General features: G+C 45.1%; 1 pseudogene; it reads right to left on the minus strand.

The window, feature by feature from the left end:
• Positions 1-386: 386 nt before the first annotated feature.
• LOC146401591 (glycine cleavage system H protein, mitochondrial pseudogene) lies at positions 387-1,525 on the minus strand (annotated as a pseudogene).
• Between the last annotated feature and the right edge of the window lie 6,507 nt (positions 1,526-8,032).

The following is an 8,032-nucleotide window of genomic DNA, read 5'->3' on the forward strand; positions in this document are numbered from 1 at the left end:
ATATGGAGGTTCCCAGGCTAGGGGTTGAATCGGAGCTGTAGCCACCGGCCTACTCCAGAGCCACAGCAACTCGGGATCCGAGCCGCGTCTGCAACCTACACCACAGCTCACAGCAACGCCGGATCGTTAACCCACTGAGCAAGGGCAGGGACCGAACCCGCAACCTCATGGTTCCTAGTCGGATTCGTTAACCACTGCGCCACGACGGGAACTCCCTGCTTTCTTAAATACATTATTCTACCTCCCAATTTTGGTCTTAAAAAAAAAAGGTAAGTGAGAAGTTCTAAATGATCATCCATGGGCCCCCATCTGCCCCAGTCTTTACTTTGCCTTGCTCTCTGTATTTGTTTGTTTGTTTCAAACTAGTTTATTTAGGGGTTCCACTTTCACTCCTCGATATATTTTATGTATTTCTCATATGCCTCTTCACTCATTAGTTCATCTAGGTCTGAAGGGTTACCTAGTGTCATCTTGATCAGCCAAACATCTTCATAACATGATTTGTTGACAAATCCTGGGTTTTCTGCTAGGGCGTCATTAATTTCAGCTACTTCTCCTGATAGAGGAGAATAGAGTTCACTAGCAGCTTTCACGCTTTTCCAAAGCACCAAACTCCTCCAAGAGAAAGGAAGACAAGGATTTATACCACTAAAGCCTGGTCTGTTCAATTTTGTCCCAACTTCAGGCTGACTGCAATAAACAACATCTCCCAAAGCTTCCTGTGCAAAATTGCTGATTCCCACTGTTCCAATGCCATTTTCTGTTGTTATCCATGTTGTGGAAATAAAATGACTCTGGCTCGGGTTGTCAGTGTCGGAAAATGAGCCACGTGGACAAGGGGAGATCTCGACCAGGCTCTTGACTTCTGCAGAAGGGCGCGGGTGCTCAAAAAGTGGTGCAAAGACAAGACCCTCCCTATTTATCCCTAAGACAGGTGAGGTACCTGTCCCCTTCCCATTGGTCAGGTCAGGGCGCCCATTCTTCTCGGTTGGCTGATTGAAACAAACTGTTGCTGGGAGAAGAGGGAAGGGGGGGAGGGTCACAGGAGGGCGTTTCAGCTGAAACCAGAGCAAAGTGCAGTAACCAAGATTTCCTTTGATAGAAAAAGACGTGATGTTACTTTCCCCATCCATTCATGGTTGTCACTGAATTTTTGCACCGTGAGTAGAGCAGGGCTGGTTGTGCAGCAACCTGACGGCACCTGCGGGCAGCACCCAAGGCCATGGCAGGCAGGGCACTGAGGATGTAGACAGAGAGTAGGTTGGAGACAGCAGCCTGCAAACCTGCCTTGCTCTATATTTTTAAAACGTTGAAGCATTGCTGATAGGGGGAGATTTCACATAACCATCCAGATATCAAACTTCTTTGGTAAAACTTCAGAAAAACTGGGGAAATTGGGCCTGCTGAGATATGTCAACAGAGGGCTGGGGCTGAGCCCTGTCCTCCCCTACCCCTCCACATACTCCGTGGGCAAAGGCCCCTCTGCCCGCCTCAACCCAATGGCCCATGTCCACCCTGTAGGCATTAGAATTTGGTCCTTTGAGTTCTTTTATCATCATTCAATTTCCCCTTCCTTTTTCATATAATCAGAGTCATCAATCTCTTTTTCTTTTTTTCAGTCTCTTCTTAGTTTAGTTTGTTCTTTTCTAAGACTTCACCTTTTAATCCACACTCTTATTTTGAAATGAACTAGAGTAGGAAAACTGATTGTTTAGTTGGCTCAAGCGGTGCCAGGGACAATAATTTGCATTTCGATTCCGTCCTTACGCTTTCTTTGTACACTAGTTGAAAGCAGGATATTGAAAAGATGTTTGTACACTCATACTCCTAGCAGCATAATTCACAACAGCCAAAAGATGGAGGCACCCCAGTTCATGGACAAGTAAGACATGGTCTATGCATAAGATGGAATATTATTCAGCCTCAAAAGGGAAGGAAATTTGGACAGGGGCTATGCATGGATAAACCTTCAGGATATTAAATTATGCTAAGTGGAGTTCCCGTCGTGGCGCAGTGGTTAACGAATCCGACTAGGAACAATGAGGTTGAGGGTTCGATCCCTGCCCTTGCTCAGCGGGTTAACGATCCGGCGTTGCCGTGAACTGTGGTGTAGGTTGCAGATGCGGCTCAGATCCCGCGTTGCTGTGGCTCTGGCGTAGGCCGGTGGCTACAGCTCCAATGAGACCCCTAGCCTGGGAACCTCCATATGCCGTGGGAGCGGCCCCAAAGAAATAGCAAAAAAAAAAAAAAAAAAAAAAAAAATTATGCTAAGTGAAATAAGCCAGCTGCAAAAAATAAGTGCTTAAACAAAAATCAAATGTGGAGTTCTTGTCTCAGTGGAAACCAATCTGACTGGCATCCATGAGGACACAGGTTCGATCCCTGGCCTCCCTTGGTGGGTTAAGGATCTCATATTGCTGTGAGCTGTGGTGTATGTGGCAGATGTGGCTCAGATCTGGGGTTTCTGTGGCTGTGGTGTAGGCCAGAAGCTACAGCTCTGATTCGACCCCTAGCCTGGGAACCTCCATATGCTGTGTGGCCCTAAAAAGACAAAAACAAAAACAAAAACAAACAAATGTAATTAAAAAACAAAAAGAACTTTTTCACCAAACAAACAGGCTCAAAGATTTTGAAACCAAACTTATGGTTACCAGAGCGGAAACCCTGGGGGGAAGGATGAACTGGGAGGTTAGGATGGGCATAGACGCACTGCTACATACAAAACTGATTGATAACAAAGACGTAGTATGTAGCCTGGAGAAATCTGTTCAATACTCTGTGATAGCCTATATAGGGAAAGAATCTGAAAAAGAATGGCTCTGTGTGTGTGTGTGTGTGTATGGTATACATATGCAAACATATATACCATATGTATATACATATGCATATACCATATATATACCATATACATATATATACACATATGCATATGCATGGTTGATTCACTTTGCTGTACACCTGAAACTAACAAAACATTGTAAGTCACCTGTAAAATAAATAAAGGGAGGTATTCCCCTAAAAAAATAAGGTAAAATTTGAGTATTTTAAGTTTCGTCAAAGTGCACTAATTTTTTTTTTTTTTCTTTATGGCCACACCTGCAGCACATGGACATTCCTGAGGCCAGAGGTCAAATTGGAGCTGCAGGAGCTTTGGGCCTGGCAGGAGCAAGCCTGGCTTCTTGCCCTCATCCTGGTCTCAGCTCTGGGAACCTAGGTCTCCCGGCTTCTCAGGGCCTCAATTTCCTCACCTGTGCAAACTCAAGTGATCATACGTCTCTCTGAAAGGTTGTTGAAAGGATTAAACCATATGATAGATGCAGAGAGTCTGATTCATGGAAAATGCCCAGTACGTGTTACTTTTTTCTCATGACCTTTGTCTAAAGCCATCTCTAATCTCGATGTAGTTTAGTTGGAACACGAAGGACCCTTGATCCCTGATATATTCATACCTATTTCCTGATACCTGAAATTTCTTTTCAAAGGGGCAGAGCTTTAACCACAATTAAATAGAGGCATAAAGGACACACGGCAGAAAGAGGTTACATAAATCTGAGAACTAACTATGAAGGGGAAGAGGGTTGTGGTTAGAGAATCCAGAAAGAATAGGATCCCAGTCCACTTCTCCAACAAGGATGCTGGTGTTATACAGGATCCTGCAGCCTAAGAGTCTGGGTCAGCTCTGCAGGTTCTGTGTAAAGTGCCTCTGGGGGTAACACGACAGGAGGGGGCTGACTTGGTTAAGAGCAAACAAGGCAGCGTTAAAAAGGAATGAAATTCTGACACACGTCACAACATGATGAACCTCGGAAACAGACACAAAGGAACAGATGTCGTATGACTGGAGTTGTTACGAACAACTTGCCAACCTGCTGACATGGGGTTGCAGGAAGGAAAGGGCAGCATTTATTTAAGGCACCAGACAAGGGGTCCGGGATGGCTCGTGCTCCAAAACCCTGAACTCACCCATGGATCTCAGGGAGGTTTTTTTTTTCTTTCTTTCTTTTTAGGGCTGCATCCATGGCATTTGGAGTTTCCCAAGTGAGGGATCCAATTGGAGCTGTAGCCACTGGCCTATGCCACAGCCACGGCAATGCCAGATCTGAGCTGCGTCTGCGACCTATACCACAGCTCAGAGCAACGCTGGATCCTTAACCCACTGAGCGAGGCTGGGGATCAAACCTGCATCCTCATGGATGCTAGTCAGATTCATTTCCGCTGAGCCACGATGGGAACTCCATGGGAGGCAATTTTAAAGGTCTGGTGAGGGAGGGGAGTCCCAGGATAAGTGATCAGCTCATGCACAATTCTCTGATTGGTTGCGGGTGAGATAAAAAGGCAGTAAATACTATCAATCCTTAGGCTCCAGTAGTTCTGGGGGAGGTGAACTCAAGGTCATCAAGCAGTTAAATTCCTCTCATTGGTGGGAATTCTGGTGGTGTTATAATCTGAAAGAATGATCCAGCCTTGCAAGATTTTGGGGAGGATCCAATAGACACTGGATAAGAATGGGCTTGGGGTGGAGTTCCTGTCGTGGCGCAGTGGTTAACGAGTCCGACTAGGAACCATGAGGATGCGGGTTCGATCCCTGCCCTTGCTCAGGGGGTTAAGGATCCGGCACTGCCGTGAGCTGTGGTGTGGCTCACAGACGTGGCTTGGATCCCACATTGCTGTGGCTCTGGCTACAGCTCCAATTGGACCCCTGGCCTGGGAACCTCCATATGCTGCGGGAGTGGCCCTAGAAATGGCAAAAAGACAAAAAAGAAAAAAAAAAAAGAATGGGCTTGGGGTAAATCAAGAAATACATTAATGTATAGCATTATAATGGCTGTCAAGGGTTATGAATAGGAACACCGGGCCCAAGTTTACCAGGACTGACCTAGCTCCTTGCTGTCTTCTGTCTCCCAAACTGAATATTAGGCCACTGGCAACTATATTGGGAAGAACATGGGTCCCAACTTCTGGACCCAAGATCCGGAACTGGTTCAGCCACTCATTAGTTTGTGATCAGAGATAAATTTGTGATCAGACTCTTTCTACTCTGTTCCATCCCTCAAACCAGGATATAACTCCTGCAGGCAGCTCAGCACAGTGGGAGCTTGGCCCATGGGACAGGGCCCCTGCTGAGCTTCACTTACCCTCTGTGTAAACAGGGGAGCTGTAGAACCAGCCGTGTGGTTCTGTCTGCCCAGCCTCTCATTCTTCTCCAGGTAACTCCAGCCCCTCTCCTCCCAGGAAGCCCTTCTGCTTCCTCCACACAGTTCAGCTGTGGCTGCAGCAGTGCCCCCACCCTGGATGGGACAAGCCAACCACAGAGCATGGAAGAGGTTGAAGCCAACACACAAAGAGATGTGGGCAGTCTGGACAGACTGAAATCCCCGAAACTTGCTCTTTCAAATGGATATGCTAATAAATACTTTCCCTGCTTAATCAGGCTCCCGGACTTCACACTGTACTACAAAGCAACAATCATCAAAACTGTATGGTACTGGCACAAAGACAGAACTATAGATCAGTGGAACAGGAAGGAAAGCCCAGAATTAAACCCACGCACCTACAGCCAACTAATCTGTGACAAAGGAGGCAAGAATAGACAATGGAGAAAAGACAGCTTGTTCAATAAGTGGTGCTGGGAAAACTGGACAGCCACATGGACGAGAATGAAATTAGAACACTCTCTAATACCATACATAAAAATAAACTCAAAATGGATTAAAGACCTGGATATAAAACCAGATACTATAAAACTCATAGAGGAAAACATAGGCCAAACACTCTCTGATAGAAACGACAGCAACATCTTCTCAGATCCACTTCTTAGAGTAATGACAGTAAAAACAAAAATAAACAAGTGGGACCTAATCAAACTTTAAAGTTTCTGCACAGCAAAGGAAACCCTAAACAAAACAAAAAGACAACCCACAGAATGGAAGAAAATCTTTGCAAATGAAGCAACTGACAAGGGATTCATCTCCAAAATTTATAAACACCTTCTGCAGCTCCATACCAAAAAAACAAACAACCCCATCAAAAAATGGGCAGAAGATCTAAACAGACAATTCTCCAAAGAAGACATACAGATGGCCAAAAAACACATGAAAAGATATTCACCATCACTCATCGTTAGAGAAATTCAAATCAAAACCACCATGAGGTACCACCTTACACCAGCCAGAATGGCCATCATCAAAGAGTCTACAAACAATAAGTTCTGGAGAGGGTGCGGAGGAAAAGGAACCCTATGACACTGTTGGTGGAATTGTAAATTGGTGCAACCACTGTGGAAAACAGTATGGAGATTCCTCAGAAAACTAAACATAGAACTACCATTTGATCCAGCAATCCCACTCCTGGGCATCTATCCAGAGAAAACCATGACTCGCAAAGACACCTGTACTCCGATGTTCATTGCAGCACTATTTGCAATAGCCAAGACACGGAAACAGCCTAAATGTCCATTGACAGAGGAGTGGATCAAGAAGATGTGGTACATACACACAATAGAATGTTACTCAGCCGTTAAAAGGAATGAAATACTGGCATTTTTAGCAACATGGATGGACCTAGAAATTATCATGCTAAGTGAAGTCAGCCAGACAATGAAACACCAACATCAAATGCTTTCACTGACATGTGGGATCTGAAAAAAGGACAGACTGAACTTCTTTGCAGAACAGATACTGACTCACAGACTTTGAAAAACTTATGGTTTCCAAAGGAGACAGTTTGTGGGGTGAGGGGATGCACTGGGGTTGTGGGATGGAAAGCGTATAAAATTGGATTGTGATGATCATTGTACAACTACAAATGTAATAAATTCATTGAGTAATTAAAAAAGTAAAAAAATAAAATAATAAAAATACTTTTCCTGCTTAAAAGCAACAACTACAACTCCTAAACCCTCCTCACCCCACCCCACCCCCAACCTCTCTGCAAAAATCAAAGATCAAAACCCTCTCTCTCCATTTTGCTTCAGGCTGTTGATCCAGGGAAACAGCCATCTCTGGCTTTGTCTTAACTTTCCTCTCTGGCCCTGTGCCAAGAAAACTCCTGCAGCAAACACACAATTTAACACGCAGGGTGGAGTCCAAAGGGAGGATTAAACATCAAAGCCAAAATAAGGGGCCTCTGCCCAGGTTTTAATTCTTTGTATGCTGAGGTCCAAACAGACAAAAACAGGCTCTAACTGAAATAGAGGAGATTCATAATCACCCAGAAGAGAACTTCGCATTTGCCAGAGTTCCAAACTGAAATGGGAGAACAAAGGTGGTACCAGGATCTCCATCCAGCATCTCCTGGTAGAGAGGACCGGGACCACCAGGCCCTGCCCTCTGTCTCTGTGGGTTATTTGAACTGACGGCCTCATTTGCCCTTCTCCTTCAGTCCAAATCTAAGACTCCCTGATGTTGGGGGAAGACAAGTGGGGACTTGAATGTTGCTGGGGGTTATTGGAGTCCCTGAAACTGGCTTCCTTGGGCACCAGAGTTACCTCCGGAAGCTTGTGTAGCAGGCTCTGGGCCCAGAGAGAACCCTATTAGGTAGGATAAAGAGAATAGGAGTCTTACAATAAAGACTATTAGGTAGGATAAAGAGAATAGGAGTCTTACAATAAAGACAGCAAGTTGTACCTAGTGGGATTACCGAGTACTGAAAGCTGTGCTGGCATTGGCGGGCCGTGCCTTTGGGGGTGTGCCAGGCTGGATCAGGCCAAGGGCTTGTGTTCAAAACCTGTGAAGCCGAACAAAATGAAACTGGCACGGAGCTTTGGAAAGTCAAACACAAGGTGCTCAGCTTCTCAAGGGAGGATCCGGAGCAAGGAGCCAGGACCCAGGACCCAGGAAGAAGTTGTTTTTAAAAAGCAATCCAAGGAGAAAAGGATTTTATCTTTCACCATAAAAGCCTTCTAAAGTTTTGAATTATTTCTAAGACCACAGGAATATAACAAAAAGAGGCTGGCTTAAAACAGTGTGGGTTTTTTTGGTTTGTTTGTTTGCTTTATAGCGCCATTCCCACGGCATATAGAAGTTCCCAGGCA

This window comes from Sus scrofa, chromosome 7 (assembly GCF_054392235.1).
Source record: "Sus scrofa isolate SSC_HxYL_T2T_F1_AM1 chromosome 7, Sscrofa_HxYL_maternal_Yorkshire_Landrace_v2.0, whole genome shotgun sequence".
NCBI classification, from domain to species: Eukaryota; Metazoa; Chordata; class Mammalia; order Artiodactyla; family Suidae; genus Sus; species Sus scrofa.